At 38.9% G+C, this 19,362-nt stretch overlaps 1 protein-coding gene and 1 non-coding gene across 7 annotated transcripts in view; one reads left to right on the forward strand and one right to left on the reverse strand.

Moving 5' to 3' along the window:
• The window catches only part of Rasgrp3 (RAS guanyl releasing protein 3), a 100,501-nt gene that overhangs the window by 15,727 nt on the left and 65,412 nt on the right, over window positions 1–19,362 (forward strand). For 3 of the 6 annotated variants that reach the window (XM_026388411.2, XM_026388845.2, XM_026388762.2), the window contains exon 1: window positions 1,666–1,739. The exons of 1 other annotated variant lie outside the window; for it this stretch is intronic. The gene's annotated coding sequence lies outside the window, so the exon portion shown is untranslated. Of the gene's footprint in view, window positions 1–1,665; window positions 1,740–2,778; window positions 2,802–12,990; window positions 13,233–19,362 lie in introns of those variants that run through there. 2 more of the 6 variants (XM_026388689.2, XM_026388535.2) reach the window with 2 other exon arrangements.
• On the reverse strand, window positions 10,278–10,384 carry LOC144249899 (U6 spliceosomal RNA). Its single transcript, XR_013342346.1, has one exon. It is a non-coding gene; the product is annotated as a U6 spliceosomal RNA (small nuclear RNA).

Genomic DNA, 19,362 nt, shown 5'->3' on the forward strand with positions numbered 1-19,362 from the left:
GTTCACTAACAAACATAATTGGTTGCATGTTACAGGGTCTGCTGTTTTCTCCAAACTTGTTTTCCTTAGAGTTCTGTAGCTTCTGCACAGAGATAACTATGATAATTATCATTCATGAAAATCCACTAGGCATTGTGCTAAATGTTTGTGTTTGCTAGTTTTCCTTTGCTATGACAAATTCTTGAGATAATCAACTTGTAAAGAGAAAAGGTTTATTTAGACTGACAGTTTTAGAGAAGGTCAGCCCATGATCATATGGCCCCACTGCTTTGACACATCATGATGGCAATGCATGGTGGAACAAAACTGCTTAACTCATGGCCAGGGGGTAAAAAAGAGAGAGGAAGCCAGACGGTGATAGTGCATGTTTGTAATCTCAGGGAATTGAGAGGCTGGTGCAGGAGAATTGCAAGTTTGAGGCCAGCCTCAGCAAATTAGCAAGGCCCTAAGCAACTTAGGGAGAACGTCTTTTAGAATAAAAATAAAATAAAAAGTAAAAAGCGCTGGGGATGTGGCTTAGTAGTAAAGCACCCCTGGGTTCAATTTTCAGTACCAAAAAAACAAAGAGAAAGGGGCTGAGATCTTGAGATCTTGCAATCCACTTGAAAGACACACCCACAAAGACCTAGGCCACCACCTCTTAAAGAACAGGAAAGTAGGCCACTAGGCCCCACCTCTTAAAGATTCTATCACCTCCCATTAGTGCCATAGGCTGGAGCTGAGCACTGAACCTTTAACATGTGGACCTTCGAGGGACATTTATTTAAACCATAGCAGTGCTTTTACTTTATTATTCTTAATTTTTAATCATAGAAGCAATACAGGTTTGTTATAAAAGAATGTATTCAAATGTTAAAATGAATCATACAGAAAAGGAAAGACCTGGAATACTCTTTTGTTTCTTAAAAGTGGATATATGTTTATTGCTTTATGTTTCTCAGATATTTTCTATGCATTTGAAAGCATGTGTTATTGTACAGGACTAAAGGCATGGTGCTTTTTCAACCCATTTTTTGCACTTTGTGCATCCAGACCACCTTTTCCTTTCACCCTTTTCCTGCCTGTCTGGTGTATACAGCATGGCATGCCAGCATTGTGATTGTTTTGCTCGATTCATCTTTAGGTTGTTTGTTTCTCCTTTTAGTGTGACACACATCATAGTTAATGTGCCTTACATCTATCTTTGTGCACATACTGAATATTTTATAGGATAAAATCCTGAGGTAGAGTGCACAATTTCCTGAATAAGACCTTTGCAGGAAACCTACATAGTTGTACTTTGAGCTGGGTATTATCATTTCCTTTTTACAAATGGGGAATTTTATCCTTAAAGGCTTAAGTCTATGACTTGGAAGTGTCGGAGCAGGGAATGAGAATCCTGGTTTCCTGTTCTGTGGTAGTTAGCATTCTTACCACTCACCACACTGCCTCTCCTACTAGTTTAGAAAGTGATTAAAAAAAGAAAAAGTTTACTTATGGTGGAATTGTAATGAGGATTTACTGTGAATTTTCAGCTTATAGTACTCTATGGAGTTAGAATTCAGGGGACAGATTTCAAGCAATTTATACTTTCACCTGGCCTTTTGACTGAGAGCACTAATGTGAATACTGAGGGTCTATTTATAGCAGATTTCTTTTGAACACTGGGAGATGTTGTGAAATAGCTGTCGATCACAGGCAGCTAGGGCTTACTTGCCCACTTTTTGTTCTGAAGGAAAGGACACAGACCATCTGGGCCAGTAAGTTGAGTCCAAAATCGGACTTACGTTTATTTTACTTAATAAATGTGCTCTTGAATAGTATGAGTTGAATTTTGGTTGGTTGAGTGCCATTTTTAATGCACCAGGGGTGCACACATTTCTTCTAATCCTTTAACAAGTGAAACTTTATAAAACAGAGAATGCTTTGGTAATGTGAACAAATTTCCCTTAATTTATGTTGAATATAACATAGTTTTTCTTGAAGCTGGGAACCCTGCACTCAGTTGTTTGTGTCTTATAGTGTGTTGGCTGGTACAACCGTATCAGTTAACAGGAATGTGGAATATATTATTAAAAATACAGGCAAATATGTTCCAACGTCTTCCTCCAACCTCCCGAACCAAACCATATGGTGAAACTTTATCATTCAGAAGAGGTGGCTTTAGATAAAATTCTGTGCCTGGAAGAGTAGAACTGGACAATGGGTGCTCCTCATCCCTGTGTTTATATTGTGGGCCTGTTCCTGCCTCCGATGGCATGTGAGGAGCTGGCTCCTCAGTTGTAAGGCCACAGTCAGCAAATAGGACAGAAACTGGTGAGGGAATCACTGCCCCTTTCCCTCAGCAGCTCCGCTGCCTGATATGAAAGGGCGGTCATATGTTTTCAGTATGATCTTAATATAATTTTTTAAAATTATTTTTTAGTTGTAGTTGGACACAATATCTTTATTTTATTTATTTTTATGTGGTGCTGAGGATGGAACCCAGAGCCTCGCATGTGCTAGGCAAGCGCTCTACCACTGTTCCACAACTCTAGCCCCCCAATCTTAATATTTTTGTTTTTAGTAGCATATCAGTTCACATTTGCTCATGAAAACACTTTTTTAAACCAATCAGCAATTGATTCCATGATTTGGAATGATATTTAGAATTCATAGACATTTTGGCTTACAGAGATAATAGGGGTACAATAGCAGAAGGTAAATAGACTCCAACTTTTAACTTTGTCCATTGAGTTTTACATGCTCTGAAAAAATATCATTACTCTTCACGAAGAATAAGCCAACATCTTCAACTTTCAAGGATTCAATAATTGTACATGGTGAGTCATAATTCTGAAATGAAGTTTTAGTGATTCTTATATTAATCTTGATCCTCAAAATGAATATTTCTCAGATATGTTTTAAGGCTGTGACCTTTGCATTGCTCAATTTTGGGGAAAGTCACTGAGAATGGCTAGTGTCAAGCCAGACACTTAGTTAAAGTGGTAATGACAGATTTTAATCAGTAATAACTATTGCAAAGGTGAAAAAGGACAGCATGAACTGAACTCAAATCTGATTTGTACAAAAGGAACCAGGCATTTTAAAGGGAGAAGAGGCAGTACGGAGAGGGCAAGTTGGAGCTCAGCAGTCAGGAAAGTGAAAATTTACAAAGGTTTGGTCAGCATAAATGAGATTAGGCCAGCTGTGTCTGTGTGCTGGCCTTTATCATTTATTAAAGTTAGCATTCTTTCTCCCACAGAGACTAGAAGACAGAGGCCCTATCCTCAGGTATTGGCTGAGGATAAATTATTTTGGCAATCTTGAATTTTCTCAGGCAGGCACTTGAAGGAGGATTAGAGTCATCTTATGGATGTGGCCTTGAACTGCCAGAAACTATCTTAGGATTTTTTTTAAGACTTCATCACCCAAAAAGAGAAAAGAACTCAGAGGAACATGGCTATCTAGCATTCGGTCAAAAAGAGAATCTTGGTCAAGAGCAAATGAATAATTTTTGTGACTTCAATAATCCCAGTTTGGGAAATGTATGCTATGGAAATAAAAGCACCAGGAACTGAAAATATATGTGCAAAGATGTTTAGCATGACACTGTTTATAGAGGCAAAGCCTGGGGACATTTAAATATTCATCTACAGAGTGAATAAACTATAATATAGCTATACTGTAAGTTGGAATACAACTATTAAAAATAGTTAATTAAATCTATATTGCTGATTTTGGAGCCAATATACAGGACCATTATTAAAGAAAAAAATCAATTTAAGAGAATGGGGGGGGGAGAGTAATGGGGCTTTAGAAAATGGAAAAGTAGAAAAAAATTGCATAATACATTTTTTTCTAATCCATAGTGCATTTTGATATAGATAAAATGTATTTTATCTCAGTAAGATAGAATAGATGGGGAAAACGAGTTATCAAGTTATTAAATTTTTCTTTATGCATATCTCTGTATTGTTCAACTTGCTACAATTGGCATGTATTGCTTTTAAAATTTAAGCATCTTATAAAGTAAGATACACACACACACATACACACACATACACACACAGCACTCCTGTTTTTCTTGTGAAACAAGGCTGTTGTTCAATGCAATAATGTGTCTGCATTCTGTCCACTGGAAGATATATCTAAAATGAATTTATATGCATTCACATTCCTCTCAAAGCTTCAGGGCTTAGGTTGGTATTTTTCAACTGTAGCCCATGTTCCTCTGTATTTTCTTACTAGAATGTGTTTCCACTAGTTGAGACACTTTACCGAGTTTTTTTTGTTTTTGTTTTTGTTTTTACTTCCTATGGTCTATATTAAGGAAAGAACTCCACTCCTTAGTTCTGCTCCCTCATTTTGAGAAGTTTTACCCCAGCATAAATAAATCTACTACTTTTCACTAAGAAGAGTGGCAATCACAAAGACGAGCCCAATAACACTCCATTTGTAATTAAAACTTTAGACAAAACTGAACATTTCCAGTTTTCTTTTTTTAATGTGCTGTTAGATGTGCTTTCTTGGCTTCCCTCCTAGGATCTACAAATAAGAAAATCCTGGTTGCAATAATACCAGATCCTCATTCCTTAGCAGGTTTCTACCCCACTTATGGTTGACTCTGTGTTCTCTCAGGAAGTCCAAAGAAAAGTGTCTTGTCCAAAGATTTTTCTATGCACAAAGGTATAAGGAATACTGAGATTGTTGCCAAAAGTTCAAGCTTATGCAGTGTAAGTAAGTTGGAACGCTCTTAAAGGAAATGTGAGATCAAGGGAGGGATGTTTTAGAAAACAGTATGGAAAGGAGGTCAAAAGCCCAGGCTCCACAGATTTATAACCTAGAGGCTGTGATGGTTGGATTAAAACTTCAGCAAGTGGTTTGGCACTAAGGCTGGAAAATGGGACTTGTAGTTCGCTAGCTGGGTTTGGATAATCTGGTAATTAAAGTGAAGAGCAAAAGCGATTAACTGGAACATTAACATTGCTAAGAATTACGCACAAGTTTGAGCCGAGGGATTTGTTATCAAATTACTATGGCTATTTTGTAATTATGGTTACAGTGTGTAAAACTCCATTCGTTCATTAAGTGGACGCTGAGCATTATCCTCCAGCCAAGGTCAGGGGGCCCTGATGTGAAGCCACAGCAGCTCAGTGGATTCAGAAGGAGGTGTCAGTTGAGAGTGAGGCTGGTGAGGGAAGCAGTGCCGTGGAGGAAGCCTAGAGTTCACCTCTGAAAACAAAGGAATTTCTAATTTCTAGAAAGTTCCCTTGGGTGGGCTTGTTTGTTTGTTTTTGCAGTGCTGGGGATTGAACCCAGGGTCTTGTGCATGCTAGGCAAGAGCTCTATCACTGAGCCACACTCTCATTCCTTCCTATGGTTCTTAGGAAGCTGGACCTGCACCCCCATCTCATGCCTTTAGCTACCACACAATTAGAGAAAAATATTTAAATACTTACTTTCCCTCATTTATCCCTGGATAGGTTTTGCCTTTTCTGCTTTGAAGGAGCAACTATGCCGATGCTTGATCAGAAAGGAAATCATCCTTTATATTATTCTCTGCCTACTAAATGATTCTCAGAAAACTGCAGTCAGCCACTGGATTTTTGCTTGTTTGTTTACTATGAGCAATTCTTTTCAACAACCAAAAGAATCCCAGAAATAGCAGTGATATTTTAAAATGTATAGATTTGGATTAATTTTATCACTAATCTGTGGCTCATGGGGGAAGGATCCTCCAAGATTAATAAGAGTTGCTGTCAAATCTGGGTCTTGAAATAAAACTCTTAGGGGAGAAAGTTATTGTGTAAGTAATCAGGCCAGGCAAGTTGCTTTGTGACATGAATGCTAAATTTTCCTTCTTACATTTTATTGAGTGCACTTTCAACCCAGCCTCATTTAAGAAGCTGGTTAGATGAAGGAGGATTTTTAAGAGGAAAAAAAAAAAAAAACTAGCATAAAGTTAAATTTAAATGAATTAAATAAGAGTAATCATGCCAAGGGTAATGTTTTTAAAAAGTGAAGGTAAGGTACCAAAATGAAGAGAATTAACAGGAAAAAGAAAGAGAACTGATAGGGAAAGTCCACAAATTTGGGAGTTTCTCCAGGAATGCTGAAGAAAAGGAGGTACAGAGGCCAGGGTGCAAAGTTGCCTTCTGCAGAGTCCTCCTCTGGTGCACACTCCGTTGTTCTTGTTATTTCTATACACCTTATCTCCAATTCACGTATGGATTGTGTTCCAAAGTTTCACGTGGAAATTATTGTTTGAAACTCAAAACACATAGAATGCCTTTAACCATAGAAAGAATGCTGCAAATGGCCTTCAAAAAATGGGCCACTCCATAACTGCTTATCTGGTCTCACATTTGCAATGGATAACATTAGCAAGCTACTGTTAAAATGCCAATAATGAGACCCCGAAATGCAATCCAGTTGATTTTGGCTATTGTACTTGGGGGTAAGCAGGATTAGAAGAGAATGAGCAAGTCCATGGACACTTTTATAGCTACTAAATCACTTGGGGGGATGGTCAACGCTCAGGGTTTGGAAACAGAGAGGCATGGGTTAGCAACTTTCTGTGTGTGCTGCTTATTAGTTGTGGGCAGGCTGGTTAACCTCACTAAAAGTCATCTGGGGGTAATAATAGCATCTCCCTAGAGCATTGCTATGAGAATTAAAGTGCATTTTGCACACATGTTACTTGTTAAACATTATTAATAATATATGAACAATATATTATGTATAAGGCCCCATTGCTATTATATGTAATAATCATTAGTACTTATATATGTCTTTCTACACGTTCCTTACTTCTCCCCGAGATATTATTAACTTTGAGAACAGTGGTCTTCCACACACTTTGGAGAATCTTTAAATGCAATGTATACAGAACACAGGCTCTATATTTCTTCATTTATTGACATTGACTTGCTGTGTTCAAAAGCATTATCAATTAAAAACTCTACTCTGATTCTTTTTAAAAGTTTCTTTTTTATTTGTTACAGGCACGTGGCTAGAACAACTCTTATTAACTGAGTGTGACTGGGTATTTTATTTTGACACCACAGAGTTCAAAGAGAAGTAAGAGGGAAGAACAGGAGTGACAGGGAAAATACTGTGATACTTAGACAAATACAGGAACTAAAAAAGAGAAACAGAGAAGGTATCAAATTGCTAAGCAATGCTTCTCTGTTTCCAAATGTATGTGTCTGAGAGACAGAGATTGCACAGGGTAGAATTTACTGAGTTGGAGGAGGAAGGGAGTAATGTTGCCTACTAAGCTGCCTGCTAGGGAAAACTTGGAGGTGCATAAGATGTGTTCGTTAGTGTCTCGAGGTGACCAGCAGGTGGTGTGTCACCAACTTGGAGTCTGGAATTTGGTACCAGGCAGATGGATCTGAAGCTTCAGGAGGCTGCTGCTATTATTGTGTGGGATGGGTACCATTTAGGAATTTCTTCCTAAGGAACAAAAGGCCAAGAGGATGTCTCTGAGAAACTAAATTCAAGGTGCTTAGGCTAGAACACCCTTTCCTCCTCTTCCTGCATCCTTTGAACCTTGTAGTCTGGCCACTTCTAGTAATTTGATTTTTTGCTTTTATGATTGTTATTAAAATATTTTTGATAAAAAGATTTAATCATGAGTAAAATAATTTTAAGATTGTGAAAACAATCACACGAGTTTCTACAAGTTTCTACGTGGTTTTAATTTTACATTTAACTCTTTAGTCTACCAGATATTTACTATGTCTGGCATGAAGTAAAGATTGCATCCTTCTTTTTCCTATTAGCTGAATATTCAACCTCTATCAAATAATCCATTTCCTTCTCACTGAGGTTAACTAGCATATTTTTCAAATAAATATTTTAACATAATATCTTTATGTGTATTTCTAGGCTTTCAGGGTCCATCCTATTGACACCAATACCAAACTTCAAATTTTTAACACTTTTGACCCTTTTAATACCTTGACTCTTCTTCATTCTCTTTTTCACAATTTTTTCTTCATAATTCTCAATTTTTTATTCTTTTAAATAAGATTCAGAATTTCTTTTTTGAACTATTTGAAAAAATGTTTTTGAGATTTTTTAACCAAAATTCAATCATTCATATATATGTATGTGTATACATACATATATATGAATGATTATAAATGTTATAATTATAAATATATGTTATCTATAACCTAATTGTAATTATAGCATATATATGCATATATATATATATATATATATATATATATATAAATTTGGGGAGACTTGACATCTTTTAAAAAACATTGTTTTAGATATTAATGAACCTTTATTATTCATTTATATGTGGTGCTGAGAATCAAACCCAGTGCCACACACCTGCTAGGCAAGCACTCTACCACTGAGCCACAACCCCAGCCCAAGAATTGACATCTTTATAACATTGCATCTTCTAGTCTAGAAAAGTATATTCTTATTTTTTCAGTAAAATTTTAAAGTTTTGTAAATTTTTTGTTTAGGTTAATCACTTTGTCATTTGTAGAAGTTTTGTTTAACTGTTGCTATTTTATTTCTAATAGTTCTTGGATATTATATGAAAAATTTTATGAAATTTGTGTTTTTTTATTTCAATAACTGTTCATTCCTCTATTTAAAACTTCTTAAAAGTTGATTCTATCGAGTAAATTATTATAACATCTTCAAGTTAAGTAATTTTGTCTCCTGTGCTCCCATACTTATTCTTTAATTTCATTTTCTTGCCTGGTTGCCTTGGTTCACTGTCCAGAGCCTGCCAAGTGATGTAGTGATAATGAGCATCCTTCATTTTTGTCTGATTTGAATGCTAATACCCCTTGCACTTCACTATCAGCATAATGCTTATGTTTGTTTGTTTTGAGAGAGAGAGAATCTTTAATGTGTTAATAATTCTTCTAACTCCATTTTATTAATTAAAAAATTGATATTGAATTCTATCAAATTATTTTTCAAGATCATCTCTTGTGGTAATCCAAAAGTTTTATGACTTACTTATTATACTAATGGATACTGTAATATTGACATATTTCTACATCTCTAGTATTGACATATTTCTACATTTTGTTCATGCGTGAGGTTGGTTGATGATTTCTTGTATTATGCTTTATCATTTTTTTTTAGGTCAAGGGTATTATGTAGCTTCTTGTTACTTTTATTTATCTGAACATTTTACATTGCCCAAGAGTTATCTGTGGCTTGAAGCTCAGGGAGAACTTAATTGTGTAAGGAACCCTGACTAAAGCTGTTTCTTGGAAACAATTTCTTAACAACTCGTACGTTTTTCTGTGATTGTTGATCTGTTTTTTGAACATCTGAGCTTAGTTTGCCTCTAATCATTACTTTGGCTATGGCTCACAAATTTCATTATTAAAAACTTACAAGCATTCTGTAGTTGTCTTTTGAATTTCTTCTCCAATTAGCTTTTCTTTTCTTTTTTTTTTTTTTTAAGCTATCATGTTTTTTGGTAAGTGTTTGGCTCTGGTTTTAACTTACAATTTGTAATTAATTTATAGTTTTTTTTTTTTTTTGTGGCCATAGAGCATAATTCCTTTTGTGGGGGAAAATACTCAAAAGATTTTTTTTGGTGGCCTAATATAAACATGAGTTTTGCAAACTTTCCTTACATCTTTTCTTTTTTTTTTTATTATTTTTTTTTATTGGTTGTTCACAACATTACAAAGCTCATGACATATCATATTTCATACATTAGATTGAAGTGGGTTATGAACTCCCAATTTTACCCCAAATGCAGATTGCAGAATCACGTTGGTTACACATCCACAATTTTACATAATGCCCAATTAGTAATTGTTGTATTCTGCTACTTTTCCTATCCCCTACTATCCCCCCTCCCCTCCCCTCCCATCTTCTCTCTCTACCCCATCTACTGTAATTCATTTCTCTCCTTGTTTATTTTCCCATTCCCCTCACAACCTCTTATATGTAATTTTGTATAGCAATGAGGGTCTCCCTTCATTTCCATGCAATTTCCCTTTTCTCTCCCTTTCCCTCCCATCTCATGTCTCTGTTTAATGTTAATCTTTTCTTCCTGCTCTTCCTCCCTGCTCTGTTCATAGTTGCTCTCATTATATCAAAGAAGACATTTGGTATTTGTTTTTTAGGGATTGACTAGCTTCACTAAGCATAATCTGCTCTAGTGCCATCCATTTCCCTGCAAATTCTATGATTTTGTCATTTTTTATTGCTGCATAGTACTCCATTGTGTATAGATGCCACATTTTTTTTATCCATTCATCTATTGAAGGGCATCTGGGTTGGTTCCACAGTCTAGCTATTGTGAATTGTGCTGCAAAAATATGGAACGCTTCACGAATTTGCGTGTCATCCTTGCGCAGGGGCCATGCTAATCTTCTCTGTATCGTTCCAATTTTAGTATGTGTGCTGCCGAAGCGAGCACCTTACATCTTTTCTTAATAAAATAAGTGGACAGTCCTTCTCTTGAATCATAGTTATACATTGAGCCTTGTTTCAATCAAAACAAACCTTTGCAAAGGTTAGATGGAACTAACCTTATTATAACAGTAAGAAATGCAACGAAGGCAGAATACCTGAAAGAGCGGGCAGCAGAACTTGAGTTCTGCTCAGTTCTGAGAACACAAAGCTTCCTAAGAAATCACCAAGGCCCTTAGAGAGAGGCGTGTTCCATCCTGAAATGTAAGAGATGAGTTGAGGGTCAGATTCAGGGTTTTTTGAGTGAAGACAAGTAATTAAGAAACCAGTATTGTCATCCAGTCATCAATGAGAACACATGAGAGATGTTAGAGAACAGAAAGGGAAGAGGGGACTTTGACATTTAAGGGCCAGATGGAATAAGACAGGTTCCCATCAGAGGAAGTAGAACTAAAATTTGACAGAAGTCACGGGAGAGCACGTCAAGCAGCCCTTGATCATTTGGGGTCAAATGTGGCCAAAAGGTCAAGTAGAATAAAAAGAGTGTCCATTGCTCTTGGTCTTTGGTAACTTGGGGAGAGCCTTAAGTGGGATGTGGGATGGAGAGACAAGTATTTCTCCAAAGACTTAGCTGTGCAGTGAATGACCTAAGGTAGTAACGGAACAAGGGATCAAAACGAGGGTTGCTAGGATATGGAACAACGTGCACATGTCTGGATGATGACCTGGGTGGGCTGAGAGGGAGAGAAGGCTTGACTGATGTAAAGAGGGTCCAGACAGGTGGGAGACAGGGTGAGATCCAAAGCCCAGGTGGGAGGAGGCACGGCTTCTTGAGTGAAGGGAAATGACAGGTACATGTGAGTGGCTTCACCAGAAAGGTGGGCTGTCCCTTCTTTGCAAGGCTGGAAGGGTGTCACTGCAGAACCTCAGTCACATTCTTGGACCCTACTAGAAGAGCCCAAGTTCTGGTCTCTTTGTCAATAGTTTGCTTCATAAGTGCCTTCTGGATCCATCCTCCCTTGCGGATAGAATTTTCAATCTATTTAATCTGTATACTGTTTCCTTTGTTGGTCATGAAGAAATTTTCAAAAGACTCTCTTTCTTTAACTATGTGAGATGCAATGGGTCGACAGAAAAATTAACCCAGTCAGTTGCAAATAAAAAGATTGACAGATATCATCAGGTAACCGTTACTATAAATACAAAATATAAATAAATCAAAATAATATTTCAAATGATCAATTGTCTTCCTTTTCTGTTTCTGATTGACGATTGTCACATCAACACTTGAGCAAAAATGTCTATGAACTTGACTTGTACTTTAGGGCACACATGTTTTGATGTCTAAAGTTTATTCCTATTGCTAACTTTAAACTCTTAGAAAGCAATTTGTTTCAATATTTCCAAAATTTTTCCCTTTACACTTAAGACTCACAAGTTGGTAACAAATTTGTCATGGCAAGACTGAGTTTTTTTTTTTTTTTTTTTCCGATGATTCTAGAAAATACCATTCTCTGTATAAAGGGAAACTTCTAGTTGAATTATAACTGTAAATAATTATGAGATAAAGCCCACTATGAACTATTACCCCCACGTGCTCCTATATTGAGTAAGATTTCACTTTTTAAAAATCAAAGTTGACGGTTGAACAGGCTAATTCAGAAATCCCCTGGGGGACTTGAGCCATCTCTTCTGGATGTTCACATTGCCAAATAAGCTAACTGTAAGATTCCTACCCTGGAGGGTGAGATCAGATACAGATTTGAGGAAGTGTCCCTTTTATTATACCAAGAAATCAGAAATTGAAATGGGGATACCATCCACAATCGGATACTCCAAGAGCTTTTCTTGGAGAGGAGAATGGAGAGGGAAGGGTGGGAAAATCAGCTTGGGCAAGAAGTATGGATCCAATAAGACACCCAGGACAGGTGAGCACCTGTGAGCAGTACAGAAAACTGCAGGTTGGCAGCCTCCCAGCCAGCCAAGCAGGCAGCAGCACCTCTGTAGAGGGCTTTGTAAGCCCAGTGATTCTTTGTTTCCACTCCACCAGGAGGTGGTTCAAACTGCTTGCTGTGCCTGAAAATGTTGGCACAATGCAGCAGATACCTACGTGCAAGTGTGGTCTCCAGCTACCTGAAATCCTGTTCACGGGCTCTGTAGGTAAAGCTGCATTTGATCTTCTTCCTTTGCCCTTCATATTTTTACCCCTCGGTGCCTCTGAACACAGCAGCCCTGGCCTCTGAGGTCAAACTTAAGCCTTCTGAGATGATGAGTTAGGATCTGCCTCCCTCGGGACCAGTCTGCTTAGGACTGTGGCTCTTCCAACAAACTGGAGCCTGGAATCCTGAGAAAGTGAAACCCAGCACACCCACGTATTTCAGGGCCACCTGACACACAGGACAGCTTCCACCTGCTGCTGTTCCCTGTCCTTGCTGCGTGGTGGGGCCCCAGTGAAAACCTGACTGAGATGGGACTGTCAGGCTCCCCTCCCCCCTACCACAAACACGATTAACTTTCCACTTGCAGTGACCTGCCCTCCGGTGTGACTTATCAGCTGTTGGGTGTTTGTCACTAAAAAGAAAACAAATTGTGAAATGTACAGATCTGCTCCGCTCTGCATGCTAATGACAGGGCCAAGCCAACCCAGGGGGTTCTGAGGTTTCCGAAGGAGGAGAATAATGATCTTCAGTTTCTGACCTCCTGGCACCGGGCGGTATTTATCAGGAGGCGCATGTGACTGGTTAAGACACAGAGAGCCCAGGCTTGAAGGAAACAGCTGCTGGCGGCATGCTCCGGCACTTGGCAGCTGGACAGGCAGGGTGCTGATGTGAGGAATACGGCCACAAAACCACCCAGTAAGTAACTAGAGACTAGAGACTGCGTGTGTGTGTGTGTGTGTGTGTGTGTGTGTTACAAGCTACCAGCAACTTTTATTTTATTTTGATTTTGGTTTCCCTCTGACGCTATAGGAGGAGGTGATTTTATTTGTACCAGTATCCATGTGTGTTTTTAGTGACTTTTTAAGAACCTGCTATTTTTAGCAACATCGTCTTTTAACTTTGAGGATGAATGGGTGTATTGCTTGATTCCTGTCTGTAAAAGTTGATTTCCGGGTGTCCGGGGTTTCTATAGTCTGTCATCTTTAGGTTCATAGCCAAGATTCAGGCGACAAGTAGGAGACCTGTGGAAGTGAGTGGATGACTAGTTTTGATTCTATTTTATTGTTGAAAACACAGTGGTTTAAAATAACTTGTGAGCCAGGTGTAGTGGTGTGTGCCCATGGTCCTACTACCTGGGAGGCTGAGGCAGGAGAGTCCCTTGAGTTCAGGACTTGAGACTAGCTTGGGCAACATAGTGAGACCCTATTTAAAAAATTAAAAAGTAAATAGATAAAATAACTTTTGAATTTATTAGATGATTAGCTTGACATTTCTAGTCAATATTGAAGAATATTTATTTAAGAGCCTGAGTATAGAGAAGTGACAAAATGACAGTTAGATTAGAAATCGTATTCAGATTTCATGCATGCTTTCCAACTCACTAAAGCTATATTTTATAGCTCTTTTCTCCAATAAGCTAATCCACCTCCATTGCTTTAAAGTTGAAGTTTTCAGTTGCCCTGGCCTTCCTTACTTTAGTGTTTTGATATTTTTATGATACTTAGGCTCTTTCTTGTTTTTTTTTTTTTTTAAACATGGATTGTAGAAGTGCTGCCTGAATTAATTATCACCACAGGAGAGGAGGGGCCTGGCATGCAAAGCCCTGCGAGGACCTTTTTTCCCAGGTTAATTCAGTAGTAGTGGAGCTTGCTTTTGAGAGAAGTGGAAAGTGGCACCATCCTGGAACAGAGCTGCTGTTTGGATGTTTGTCCTCTGCTGATCACCAGACAGAAGGCTTAAGAGAAAAGGAAAAAGAGGAAAAGAGAAAGGGCAAAACCCTGAACAGAGAGATGATGTAACTTCTGGAAATGGCAGGCCTCTGAATCAGAGGCTGCAAGGAGATAACCAAGCTGGTTCCTCTCTTTGGATTGCCTGGATAATATTGAGGGGGAGCAGAGAATGGTTGTTTTCATTTGAAGTCTTGCTAGACAGCGTTTTGCCTGGATGAGCCTAGGACACCGAGTGTGTGCAGATTAACTAGAGCATTGTCGTATGGGCTCAAGTTGGCAGTGTGCTTGCAGCTCTGCCTGGCTTCTAGGGCACACTCCCTTTTTTTCATCCTGACCACTCCTTGTTGCATGTGGACATTGGACTGGAAATCATTTCTGCTGCAGAGGTTCCTCCACACAGTTTGTCTCAAGTGCTTTATCTTTGACGTCGGCAGCTTCTGATACCCTGCTGTAGGGGGGAAAAATGTCTGGCTTGCATTTAGAAGTTCTTCCCCTTCTATTCCCTAAAATTCAGAAGAATCCATAAACTCTAGAATCACCAATGATTTAAAAAAAAAAAAAAGTTATTCTAACCCCTCTGTTCCTCTTTATGTCATTTGTGTGAGGTCCTTGGGTCGGTGTCCACGTGGCCTGTGACTTCCCTTTCTGGCTGCAGGAGACCTGTGACTTCCCTAACTGCAGGGGCCCTCTGCCCTCCTGGGATATTCTTTCTTTCATATATATATATATATTTTCTACTGCTGAACCATAACCCCAGCCCCCCTGCTGGGCCATTCTTTAGGGAGTTTTGTTTCTGGCGTGATTTCACAGTGGAAAAGAATTCTCCAGTGAAATCATTTCTTTAGAATAGAGCCTCCCACAATAGAATGCAATATCCACTGAGGTCTGAACTCCCTACTTATCCTAAAGAACTTATAACAACTCATAGGACTGAGGGTATAGCTCAGTGGTAGAACACTTGTCTGGTGTACTTGAGGCCCTGGGTTTGATCCCTAGCACAAAAACAAACAAAGAAGCAACAACAAAAGTCCTATGAAGTGGAACATCTCAGTGTGGATCAGAGCCTCCTTTGAATCATCCAACTGCTAAATTTTTGAAAACTCACAGATTTGAGAAGTCCAATGGTACTTTGACTTTTCCAAACAAACACCAATATTATTCAAAAATAATAAAAATAGCTAGTTTACGTGACCTAGCACATCCAAACTGCCAAAGAATTGTGGATTTGGATAGCAATTATAAGATGTTTTTGTTGAACACCTCTGTTTTGAAGATGAGGCCATTGTAGTTAATGTGTCTGGGTCACAGTGCTAAGTGAGAAACGAGAGGTACACTGTTCTGCTACAGCTGTAGGATAATATCAATGCTGATAATTAAAAAACATTTATCAGGCAACTTGCTGTGCCAGCTGATGTTCACAAGTGTATCTATTTTCATAGAGTTCTCACAATAACTCCTCTATAACCATCTGCGTAGATGGTCCCTGACTTTTGGTGGTTTAACTTAATGATTTTTCAGCTTCACAATGGTGTGAAAGTGATAGGCATTCGGTGGAAACCGCATTTTTAACTTCGAATTTGGATCTCTTCCTGAGTTAGCAGTACGTTGTATGTTCTTCTGAGATGCCTGACAGCAGCAGTGAACCCCAGCTAGAGGTCAACCACAGTACCACTGCGCAAAACAGCCAATACCCTGCAGCATACCGTGCTGCTAAGCTGTGATGTTCAGAAGGTTAAGAATATCGAATGTGCTCTCACATCATGATATTTTCAAACTTTGGTGGGTTTATTAGGCTATTGCCCCATTTTTAGTTAAGGACCATTTATATTTTATTATTCCAGTTTTATTATATGGGGAAATGAAGGCCCAGAGACCCCTAGGGTGCACGAAAGAGTGACACTTAGGTCTGATTTCAGAATCTGTACACATTTAAAAAAAAAAAAATCCCAGTGGAATGCACGTGGGGATCCCACACATTTGAACGTAAAACCCCATGAAAATGCAAACAAGAGTACTTCCAGCACAATAAAATTAGATACACAGTGTGTTTTATGGCCCTTCCAAACTTCATGGCAGGAAGGGCTAGGTTTCCCCTGAGCCCGTCTAAGCCCGGGCTACACAGCACTGACAGGCAGTGTGCTTTTATCTTTGAAAACAGTTGGCAGTGATGGCCCTTGCATCGGTGAGGCCAGCAATGGAGAACTTTGTTATTAACCTGGAACCTACTGCTGTCTCTGCCCCTTCTGGCCTGTCCCTCCATTTTTCCTGTCAGTTTTTCCTTTTCCTTTGGAGGACAGACACTCCACCCAAGCCCCACCCCAAATAGCTGGCTTAGTGTTGATGAAACTATGTGTGATCAGATCTGTTCATTGTGCTCAGCCTGGAAGATGGGGTGTCCAAGTAAGTTATTTCTGAATAGAAACAACTCAGTCCTCTGCTCCCAGTTGTGTGTGTGTGTGTGTGTGTGTGTCCTGGGCCTGGGGTTCCAGAGCCTGCTGGCTGGGACTGGCTGCGACTGGGGAGGGAGGAGACATAGGCTTTTCTCAGCTGCCTGCCCCTACCTGAGAAGTGTGCCCTAAGTCACAATTCTCCCCTCGCCTGTTCCATATCCCAATGCTGCCCATGAACCTGTGGCTTCTCTGGGTCACCAGATTAAACAGAACCATTATGGAAACCTTCTTCTTAAACCTTTTTAAAATTTCCATTTGTTTCTCCACATTCTTCCACTCGGTTAAATGTCAAAATTCTAAAGAGCACAAGAGCCGCAGTAGGGCTGAGGGAGTCCTTGGCTGAAGCTGGGTGGAAATGAAGCCAGTAGGCCGTACATGGATGTCTAGGAGAAAATTGTCAAGGTTTTTTAAGGTCATTGTGATAAGATTACACGTTTTGGAGATCAAGTTATTTATAAGAAAAGGAAATTTTTAATCCTAATTTCATCCATCTAATGCCTTTAAAATTAAGCCCAACAATGATGGCCATCAGTGGAGTCTATTAAACCAGAGCCGCTAGGAATTACTCCAATAGGAATTATAGTTGTCCCTCAGTATCCTTGGGAGGTCAGTTCCAGGACCCCACAAATACCACAATCTCAAGTCCTTTCCATAAAGTGGTGTAAGTTTTGCACATAACCTATGAAACCCTCCCACCTACTTTACATCATCTATAGATTACTTACAACAACTTGTGCCAAATGAGTACTATGTAACTAACTGCTATACTATGTTATTTAAGAATAACAATAAAGAAAAAGGTCTGTGAATGTTCAGTGCAGATGCATGGTTCTAAAAAATGTTTTTGATTCCTAGTTGGTTGAATCCACAGATGTGGAACCCAAGGATCAGAAGGGCCCATTGATACCTCCCATCGTTGCTGGGAATGGCTTATTTCTAAGGCATAACCCAGTGGGTGTTACAGGGAGATGTGTGCAGTGGACTCGATTTCCACAGAGTCCACAAATTGTACTCCAGAGCTGCTTTGAAGCAAAATAAAATGTTTGATTATTTTCTTGGGACCTCTTACAACAAGAAAATTCTGGGCTGCAGAACTTGTTTTTGTTTGTTTTTGCCAGATGGCGTGTTTCAAAGCCACTCATTCCCAAAGAGTTAACTCCCTCGGAGCCCCCTTTCTCTTTGTACCGATCCCTCATTTACAGTCCTTGGAGTTCACTGTTGGAGTCATGTTCTTATTGCTTTCAGGGATTTGGAGTCTTGGGGGGCTTTTTACTGTTTCAATAGGTCATTATATACTTCCAGAGTCCATGATGGGTAGAGTCTCTATGCTTTGGTTTTTGATCCCCTCTCTAGTAGCGAGAAGATAAACTCCGGTGTTTATATGGGAATTTGCCAGCAGAAGGCACTTTCTTGAACTTTGCCACAATCCCATGAAAGAGGGAGGCCATCATTACTATTGTTTTCAGAGAGGAAACAGAAGGAGAGCCAGTGGTGACTTGTCCTTGATCAGGGAACAAGTAACTGATAGAGCTTAGTCTGCAGTATACTGACTCCAGATTCCCAACTTCTCTTCACATATCCTGTCATCAAAGAAAGACCCATCTCAACTCTTTCAAGACCATGCATTTACATGTAAGCTGTGGGATTGTCCTTTGTGAAGAAAAGTGTTGTCGCTTGGCTTATCACCTCCTGAATGGGCGAAAGGTATAATGTGTGGTAGTGCATACCTGTAATCCCATTGACTCAGGAGGATGAGTCAGAAGGATCTCAAGTTTGAGGCTAACCTCAGCAACTTACCAAGGCCCTGTCTCAATAATAATAATAATAATAATAATAATAATAATAATAAAGTAGGCTGGGGATGTAGCTTAGTGGTAAAGTGCCTCTGGGTTCAATCCCTAGTACCAACAATCAAAAGCAAAAACAAAAAAGGTATGGTGTGTAGAATGTGAAGTAATGTAAATCTTGGTACCTTATTATAAGTGGGGAATTCCACTCACTATATACATGATTTATGTAGCTGCAGATTTTCCAACATCTTTTAAGCTTCTATTTGATCAGATGGGTAATTTTATTATTTGAAGCCTTCTATATTTGTCAGATCCTATCCTATCTTTTCACTTAATTTAGTGTTGGTTTAAGTGGACCTGTCCCTACCTACAAGATGTTTTAAGACTCTTGCATAGATCATTATGCCATTGGTTTGTTTAGTATTATGAATGTATTCAGAGTTTAAACTTTGGACATGTACCTGGAACAATATTTGACAGAGTACTAGTAATAGGGTGAAAGTAACGTGTGAGAAAATTAAATCCATATCAAATCTCTGAAATTCATTTTGGTTATTGCTTTTCTGTTGCTTAATTGCTTCAAAAGTCACAGAAGAGTAAGTGCATTTGAGTATGTAAGTGCTTTGAAGGGCTTCTCCTTTTTCTGTCTGTGGTGCTGAGATGGTCTAGAGTAGAGCTCAGGCAGAGGTCACAAATCTATGATAGAATCAGACTCTAGGTTTTTTAAAAGTGGCTTTTCGGTCCTTTGTTTTGTTTTGGGAAGCCAAACAATCAAAACCCCAACAATTTAAAATGAGCCAAATCAATTTTTCTCAGAGTCTTCTACATACATTAACTTTGGGCAGACACCATGAGG

This window comes from Urocitellus parryii, chromosome 12 (assembly GCF_045843805.1).
Source record: "Urocitellus parryii isolate mUroPar1 chromosome 12, mUroPar1.hap1, whole genome shotgun sequence".
NCBI lineage: Eukaryota > Metazoa > Chordata > Mammalia > Rodentia > Sciuridae > Urocitellus > Urocitellus parryii.